Genomic DNA, 10,316 nt, shown 5'->3' with positions numbered 1-10,316 from the left:
AGTAAGATGTTCTTATGTTATTGTAGGTAATGGGGGCTCTAGTATAGTTATGTATTGTTGCATATGGGATATGTAGTGCAGTGTATAGGAACATGTAGTCAGCGCCATAACTAGATATTTTATCGCTGTGTGCAAGAAACAGCATTGGCGCCCCCCCTCTTTTATTCACAATAGGGCCAATAGGGGTATGGCTTCATGGTGAAGGGGTGTGGCCACAAAATAATAGCAATTCATATTACGCTGCACAGTAGTCTCCATTATTCAAGTTACGCCGCACAGTAGTGCCACTACACCAGGTAGAGTCCCTTTTACACATTACGGCAGGCAAAGTCCCTATTTTACACATTACGGCAGGCAGAGTCCCCTTTTTACACAGTACAGCAGGCAGAGTCTCCTTTTTACACATTACAACAGACAGAGTCCCTTTTTACACATTACGACAGGCAGAGTCCCCTTTTTACACATTACAGCAGGCAGAGTCCCCCTTTTACACATTACGGCAGGCAGAGTCCCCTTTTTACACATTACGACAGGCAGAGTCCCCCTTTTACACATTACAGTAGGCCAGGGGCGTAAGTACATACCAGATGCCTGGAGGCGGAAAAGACAATGGTTCCCCTCTCTTCCGCACACAGAACCACATATATGCACACAGCTACATATATACACACAATCACATATATGCACAGTACACCCAGCCACATATATACATATATATGCACTATATATGCACACAGACACACAGAGCCACATATGCACACACACACACACCACCACATATAAACACACACAGCCACATGTACTCATATACAGGCAAAGCCACATATGTACTCACTCTATTTATCCCCACCCTGGCACTCTCCCCTGTCAGTCCCCTCTCTGCTCACCAGTTCCTCCTCATGTAGCCACAACTGATCATGCTGGACCTGCCTCTACGTGTGGGAGCCACTGCTGAATCTGCCTCTGCTGGCATGTCAGAAGGCAGGAAGCGGGAGCCGGAAAGTGAGTGCGGGATCCGTGCCTCGGGGGGCCATAATGCAGGAGCCAGTCAGCCGGACTCGGAGTGTCAGGCGGCCAGCAGCGGGGGATAGTAGGCGGGAGCAGGACAGCAGGGGGTCAGGAGGTGGGAGCCAGGCAGCGGGGGACAGGAAGCGGCAGTCGTGAAGCGTGACACAGGAGGAGGCAGCCGGGCATGGGGGTCAGGACATGGGCACACTGCAAACATCCACTTTGGATGCTCACTCCAGCTGCAGCACACAGTATAGACGGCTTGTAATGAGTCAGTCTGACTCAATACATTGCCCGCCGCAGACTTTGGGGATGCGGTCAGTTGCACCCTCAGGGCAACTGCGCTGTGTGCGAGGCACTGCTGGCACACACGTAGTTACACCCTGCATGTAGTGTAGTAATGTAGTGCTGCGTATAGGGGGTTATAGTGTAGTAATGTAGTGCAACGTATAGGGGGATGTAGTGTAGTGATGTAGCACAGCATGGCTTATAGAGGGATGTTTAGTGATGTAGTGCAGTGCACAGGAGAATGTAGTATAGTGATGTAGAGTAAAGATGCAGTGCAGTGATGTAGTGCAATGTATGGGTACACACGGGGCATGTGACAGAAGTTAAACATCTGGGGCACACAGGGGACATGTGGGAAACACACTGCTGGGGGCCATATGATAGATGCTTAGGGCATTTGTTGACCAATAGTATCCACTTTTTCTAAATATATGATAATTTTAGTTTGATGGGGGTGCCAAATTGCTGCCTTGCCTCGGGTGACAAAAATCCTTGTTTCAACCTCGCAGACACTGCCATACCAACAATTAGAATGCCGACAGGGGACAGGGTAATTATTTTAGCCCTCCCCTGCCCCCTACCCTAACCCTAACCAGCCTGAGGTGGGGGATAGGGCTACGATAGTGGGGGTCACAGCTAGGGCTATGACCCAGGAGGTGGTGGCTATGGCTAACACTCTAAGGGGCGGTGGCTATGGCAACCCTAACTTCCCCTCCAGGTCCTAATCCTAAGAAGTGGTCCAATACTTACCCTCAGGATGTTGGCATTCAGTGTTCCGGCTTCGGGATTCCAAGTGATGTTGAGATTCCAGCATCGGTCACATGACCGAGAGCATCTCGTATAAAACTAATATTGAAGCACTGTTTGTTGAAGTGACAGCTTCATAAAGTATGTTTCAAATTGCACTCACGGTGTGCATGGTAGTTTCAAGCATATCAATGGTCTATTTAGCAGTTAGTGAGTGCATCTTGATTGGATTGCAGAATATGCAGAACTGTGCATATGCCTAATTACGCCTCTTTCAGAGTGATTATAAGTATTTTGCTTCATCCACACAATTCAGGAGCAATTACGGCCAGCTTGCATTCAGCTCTCCTTTGGCCCCTAAGGGTTCATACTCCGTTGACCTTATGAAGGGAGTTGACCTTATGGGGGGAATTCCATTGTTATCACCCCCGTTCTCCTGTTTAAAGTGACGGGAGATCACCGGAGGCGATATTCAATTGATGTCCCCTATCATGCTGATCGCGCCAATTAGTGTTGGGTTTAGCCGTGTAAAGCTGCTAAACCCGACTAAACTAATAGGCAGATCGGGAAAAGTGCTGTTTGGGCACCCAAACAAATCACTTTTCACACATTTCAGCTTGCCACTTTCCACACATTATAAGCCAAAATGTAGATGCCTAGCAGCCAATAGCACCTGAACTAAGCTACATTTCAATAGCTCCGTTGGGCACCATCTAGTGGCTGGCAGCCACAAAAACATTTGAATCTCGTCCCATTAAACTGTTTACAGTGTGGCATGTTACTGTTTCACTGCTACATTTAAGAGGTATCTGTGCTTTTTAAAATAATGATCTATTGATCACTACAGTACAAATTGTACTCATGGCTTGTTGTATCAAGGTTTCATTTAGTGCTCTTGTAAGATTCTTGTACTTGTCATTGTGTACAATAAATCCCTATTTTGACAAGTAAAGCAGGATAACATACAACTTAACTTGTTCTTGTACTTACCTAGCCTTAATTAAATGTGATGTTTACTTTTTTAGGTATTGAATTCATACATACAGCATGATAGTAAATCTACATGGCCACCTTTTTGTCTGTTAGCTAATCAAGCCAGCTACACTATCTGAACTCTTATACTGCGCATTTTATCTGTAGTAAATGATGCAGGCTGGTTCTTGGGGATTTGTGCAGCTTCTTGAGACAAAGCGTGTCATTATGCACCATTTCCCTATGAATGGTATTATTATCATTCAAGGTTTGTTACTGAAGCTTCAGACTGTGTCATAAATAGATACTGTAGCTTCAGGAAGAACTAGAAGACACCATTTCCAGCCTTTCAACACCATCTGCATATCCTATTTAGAAATAGTCATTGTTATGAAAAATTATTTTTTAATGATAAAACCTTGATGTTTAAATTATTCAACAGAGAAAAAATTTAGATATTTTCTATAAACAATAGCAACTGTACATTATAGAGTCCATGGAAACTTGGAAAGACAGATTGCATTGTATACTAAACTGGTAGCTCATAGGGCCACACAGTTGGATGAGATTTTCTGGCCTGAACATACATGGAAAAAGATGGTAGCAACATATCTCTCAAAAAACAGCAATATTACTGTTATGATGCCAGTCAGAATACCGACAGCTACATCCCGCACCCTCTAATCCTGACAGTCGGCATGCCAACTATCAGGTACTATTCCACGACACCCATAAAGTGGGAATAGAGCCTGTGGTGAGCACAGCCAAGAGGCCTCGTTGCACTATGACCCCCCCCCCCTCGCTGGCATTCTACTTCCCGGGATCCCGCCATCAGGATTGTGACCCGTGGGATCCCAAGCGCCGGTCATCCATACCCCACCCCCATCAGGTGTATGCCAAGTTGCATAATCCTATTTGCACACAATATAATGCAAGAAATATATGATAAGAGAAAATAATGTCTTAATAGTGTTACTAATAAATGTAAAGTCATATTTTCAATATAATTAAATACAAAACACCTGAGGCCAAAAGTAATATCTCTTGATTGTTGGCGTCATTTTAGCGAGACAGTTATTAGGATTAAATAGAATTATTAGAATTATTTTAAAGACAAAAGGTTGGTTACAAATGCTAACCTTGCAGAGCACTTCAGGCCTTAGTACATTCCTTGTGGCAAGTATTACAATATATTATTTACTAGATAACAGGATATCTAGGTGTGGCTTGTAGCCCTACTTTCCCCTGTGCAACACTAAATACTGTATAGGGGTTAATCTTCTTGAAGCTGCACATCCTGTAGGGGTGTAGTATGTCTGACCGGCGATCAGGAGACCGCCGGTCAGCATACCGACGCCAGGATCCCTGCAGCATACCGACGCCGGGATCCCGGCAGGGAGGGGCGAGTGCAGCAAGCCCCTTGTGGGCTCGCTGCACTTGCCATGCTGCGGGCTCGGTGGCGACCTGCGGTTGCCACATGTTCTATTCCCGCTCTATGGGTGTCGTGGACACCCACAAGTGGAAATAGTCCCTGTTGGTCGGCATGCCGACCATCGGGATAGTGAGGGGGCGGGATGTCAGTGGAGGTCATGTGACCGTCGGTATCCCGACCGCTGGTCACATGAATACCATCCTCCTGTAGAAGGTCTATTTTCTTAATGAAAACAGCAGGTCTACAGGAACTGTATCCCTACATACTCCAGGGTGCATCTTGTTTGCATGCCCCTTGTGTATAATCTACAAGGTGGCAAGATAATTAGGACATGGCAGACAATAAGCCCACTCAGTTCCACTCCTGTCAAAATAGTAGGTAGTAATGTGCTAAGAGCACAGAAAATGGCTACAGGAGTATGTGATAAATCATTATTCTTTCTGATGAATCTGCTGTTTCCCAATGATGGGAATACCAAGATATACTAAATATATAGCTGAAAGAGAAATAGTGATAGACAGGGATAACCGAGATACCATTTAATAAATAAGCGGACGGTAAATAAATATATTCGACATATGCTGTGAGAACATTAAAAGGTATATAAAATGGTGTTCCTGTGTATCTCAGGATAATTGATGCCCTAAGGTGTATTTTCTGTTTTCTAATTATATATCTTCTGACACGCTAAATAAGAGTTTTCTCTCTATTGTATAATATTTACTAACAAAATGCAGTAACCAAAGCAACTATTAAGACATCTTTTTCATTATTTAATTTCCTAGATGGAAGACAAATAATACAGTAACAGCTCATTTGGACTTTGGAACTTTGTAAAAAAATAACCTGCGAGTATGGTATAATGATCAAAATAATTTACTTGATATACCATGACAAATTGAATATGGGTGCAATGTACAGAAAACCAAAGTCCAATTTCAGCAAAATTAAACCAAGATGTCAAAAGCAACCTTTCACGTTGTTCATGTTGGCTCTGAAAATCCCTTCCTTGACAGCTTGGAAAGCATTTAATTAATCGGAGGTAAGAAAAGGATGCAAAATTAATAAGCTATTCAAAAGACAATACCAGTATAACTGCATATAACTATAAATATAAGTTGTCAACATAACTATTCAAGAATCGCTGGCCAAATGTAGAAAAAAAAAGCTTCTTAGAAATATATATATACATTTTACAACAAGTGCTGCTGACAGCACGGAACCAGTTCAAAATACTGCATGTTTCTGCTACAAACTACATAGAAACCACTAAAAATAGTATAAATGGGTTTGGTATATTTTGTTGATGGCTAGAATGTTGACAGACATCATGTCCGACATAAGACTGTTGACAAGGTCAATATATAGACATGTAACATAATAATGACATTGAGCATGTTGTCACTGATGAAATGTTGACATGGTATGGCAATGGGGTTGTTCTGATGGAACAACCCCATCTATTGCTGTTCAGCAGTGTCCCCGTCTCCCCTGCAGGCTTACCAGTGTGTGCTGATGAACCGTGGCCACCTTCTGATGAAACCGCTACTCTACCTATAGCGGAGAAACGCGTCAAGGAACCTACAATTTCTCTGTGGAAATCAACTTATATCTATCCGTCACCACTTTGCTCCGTGCTGCCTGCATCCAGCTCTCTCCCCCAGTCTGCAAATCAGGCTCCACATCACTGCCGGAGACGTCCGGCTGTGCGGCCACGGTTCATCAGCACACACTGGTAAGCCTGCAGGGGAGACGGGGACACCGCTGAACAGCAATAGATGGGAGTTTGGAAACACTTCCAACAGCGGTGAGCTTAAATTTAAGTGGCATTGGACTGCTACAGTACATCTTTAACAGTTAAAAGCTACTTGCTGGTGACACTAACGATACACTAGGATTCTGAACTTGCTCAGTAATTATTGGCTAAATAGCCTAATCTGGACCCTTTAACACCAGCAACCGAGTTGTTTAATTCCACGAGAGATGTCCATTTGATATGGTTTTTAATTTTTTAATTGATATATCTTATTATTATTATTATTAAATTGTGCATTGTCATTCTAATTTTTATTGTCTAAATAAATTAGATAATTATGAATATTTAGCGCTCCCTGTGTACACATGTATGTATACATTATTGTAATTTCTTGTTCGGTTTGAATAATTGCAGATTATTCATTTGGAGCAGCATTGTAGATCTTCCTTATCCAGGTTATTTAAAGTTGGTAATAAGTGCGCCTGATTGCCTCTTTCTAAGTAAAATTAGTGTGAGTTTTATATTGTTCCGATGGTAAGTACCATAAACCTATTCATAAGCATAACCCTATCTCTAACATGGAGGCTGAGATAATGTTCTGGTTGTTGTGGTTTTAGTTGCAGATTGTGGCATTAGTTGCAGATTGTGGCTAATAGTGGCAAAAGATTGTTGTAGCTTGCCAACTTAGTTAATCTCAACCTTTACTTATGACCTCAGGACAGGTTTGAATTTTCCCTTGAAGAGAAGCTGACAATTAGACCAAATTCATTAGTATGCTCCATATTTCTAAGTGACATGTGGAAATGGTTTTGCAGACCATTCATAAAAACACTATTAAAACTTATTGGCTAAGGTGAAACCTTTCAGCAAAATTTTAGACCTCTAACTATCCCCTTCTGACAAAATAGTAAGTGTTGTTCTTTGGTTGGTGCGTCTAGAATCTGCATCTAGTCATCATTTTTAAAAGCAACATAAGGAACCACACCATACCACAGTAATGTTTACATTCTTTCATATTCCCATCGACCAGACGTGTACATATTCTGTTTGCCATTTCTCCTCATTACGGTGAGTTTGCATTCCTCACAGAATTTGCAATATTGCAAATAAAGTATGTTGCACACCTTTTCATCTGCACCAGCTCATAACAGTACTCACATGCTTGACCTCTGTGCTTCTGCTCTCAGAAGGTTACGTTTAGAATAGTTATCAGAGTATGACGTGTAATAGAAGCCTGAGCAATCCCATTAAGCACATTTCCTGTTTCTCCATACTGTGCATGTGCCAGTGCATGTTCAGAAAGCTATGTAACTTTTTTCCCTACTGCGCATGCCTAAGACTAAAAGTTTGTGCATGCTTAATTCTTCAAAAAGAGTATAGCTAGCAACAGTCTTTGTAAGTAAGCATAAGATCTTCCTAGTTACAAAAAAAATAAAAAAATATCAGGTAAAGACAGAAACCCATGAAAAGGCAACATGGTCTATTCCCCAAACCGGTGAAAAAAACTCTTCATCACCAGTGTACTGGTTATTATTAATTTGCCTCTGTAAATCACTTTAAGGAGTCTATTTATAAACAACTATTTACAGGATATCCCTTCAAAACAGCTATTTACTCAAATGTTATGCACCACCCAGATGCATATAGAGCAGCAGCCCCCCTGTTTCCCACTGCAAAAGCACTAAACATAGGTTTGAATGACGTCTTGCTGTGACAGAAATAGATGGGTGAGGGGAAAAGCCAGTTAAGAGGAGGTTGCAGTAGGAAAGGTGTGTTTAGGATGCTAAAAGAATGGATAATTGTTTTTGTGGTATCTCTAAAAATGCATAATCTGCCAATATTTCAGGGCTGGGAGAATGACTCTATAGGGTTTATGTACTAAGAGAGAGATAAAGTGGATTGAGATAAAAGTACCAACCAACCAGCTCCTAACCGTCATTTTTCAAACACAGCCTGTGACATTAACATGGCTGTTAGAAGTGGATTGGTTGTACTTTATCTCTGTCCACTTTATCTCTCTCCAAGGCTTAGTACATAAACCCCTATGTGAGGAATAAAGCTTTTTGTTCATATTTACTATACTGTACAAATAGGACATTTTTTCAAACGTCTCCAAAACTTTTTGCATGGACAATAACAATCTTTGAATGCTGCTGTTTATTATTATTATTATTATTATTATTATTATTCACCATTTGAATGCTCATGATCATCGCCATAAAACAGCTTAATTCACCACAACTGACCTATGAATCATCATAAATATTCAAGGACTTACCTTTAACTTGTACTACTCTATGCGGACATCTCATCAAAACCAACGCATTGCATTCTTGTGCTGTGATACACACTGGATTGAAATCCCTGCATCTTCTCCACTGAGAAGTCCTTCAGTTTGGAATCTACAGTACTGTACTCAGTACTGTGCAGTACTGTGTCCAATGCAGTACTGTACTCTGCATTGGACATCCCAGACAAGGTACTGTGGACTACAACCTATCTTTGGCTCCATCCAGCCCCTCACTTAGACATCCCCCCCCCCCCGCTTATTTGTTACCTACTTAGCTGTTGTATAACAAACCGAAGTCAAAAATTACACCTACATACTAATTGGGTAAACAAAAATTACACCTACATACTAATTGGGTAATATTGGGGGATTCTATACTGGAAAAAGACTTAGCTGTTCACATAGATAGCACACTAAGCAGCAGAACCCAAAGCAGGATTGCAGCAAAGAAAACTAATAAGATATTAGCATGCATAAAATGGGGAATTGATGCAAGGGACGAGAGTGTTTTACTCCCATTATATAAATCACTAGTGAGGCCACATCTTGAATACTGTGTACAATTTTGGGCACCATACTACAAAAAGGATATCCTGGAGCTAGAAAAAGTTCAGAAGCGGGCAGCCAAACTAATTAAGGGCACGGAAACGCTGGAATATGAGGAAAGGCTTAAAAAGGCTAGGCATGTTTACACTGTAAAAGAGGAGACTAAGAGGGGACATGGTCAACATTTTCAAATATATTAAGGGACAATACACAGAGCTTGTGCGGGACCTGTTTCTGGTAAGATCAGCACAGAGGACACGTGGACACTTGCTTAGGTTAGAGGAGATTCCGCGCAAAGCGGCAAAAGGGTTTTTTCACAGTAAGGAAAATACGTGTTTGGAATTCCCTGCCTGAGAGCGTAGTAATGGCGGACTCAGTCCACACATTTAAGAATAGGTTAGATAAAGTCCTAATGGATAAGGATATCCAGGGTTATGGTACGTAGTCACGCACTATAGTTATTAAAAAAGAGGTATAAAATATAACGGCTGACATCAGCATCAGACAAAATTTAGTCCAAATATAATACTGCATAGGAGACCACAAATAGGTTGAACTCGATGGACAAATTGTCTTTTTTCAACCTTAGATACTAAGGGCCTAATTCAGATCTGTTCGCTTGCTAGCTAGTTTTTGCAGCGCTACGAACAGATAGACTCCGCCTATAGGTGAGTACATTTAAGCTTTGCAAGTGTGCGAATGCGTGTGCAGCCACTAGTGATGAGCGGGTTCGGTTTCTCGGAAACCGGACCCCCCCGAACTTCACCCTTTTTACACGGGTCCGAGCCATACTCGGATTCTCCCGTATGGCTCGGTTAACCAGAGCGCGCCCGAACGTCATCATCCCGCTGTCGGATTCTCGCGAGATTCGGATTCTATATAAGCAGCCGCACGTCGCCGCCATTTTCACTCGTGCATTGGAAATGTTAGGGAGAGGACGTGGCTGGCGTCCTCTCCGTTTATGTTGATGCATTGCAAATATTTTGTGCTTGCTTATTACTTAATTGTGGGGACTGGGGAGCAGCTGTATATAGGAGGAGTACAGTGCAGAGTTTTGCTGACAGTGACCACCAGTAATACGTTGTCTGCCTGAAAAACACTCCATATCTGTGCTCAGTGTGCTGCATATACAGTATCTGTGCTCACACTGCTTAATTGTGGGGACTGGGGAGCAGCTGTATTATATAGCAGGAGTACAGTGCAGAGTTTTGCTGACAGTGACCACCAGTACACGTTGTCTGCCTGAAAAACACTCCATATCTGTGCTCAGTGTGCTG

This window comes from Pseudophryne corroboree, chromosome 4, assembly GCF_028390025.1.
Source record: "Pseudophryne corroboree isolate aPseCor3 chromosome 4, aPseCor3.hap2, whole genome shotgun sequence".
NCBI classification, from domain to species: Eukaryota; Metazoa; Chordata; class Amphibia; order Anura; family Myobatrachidae; genus Pseudophryne; species Pseudophryne corroboree.
This window is presented reverse-complemented; position numbering follows the sequence as displayed.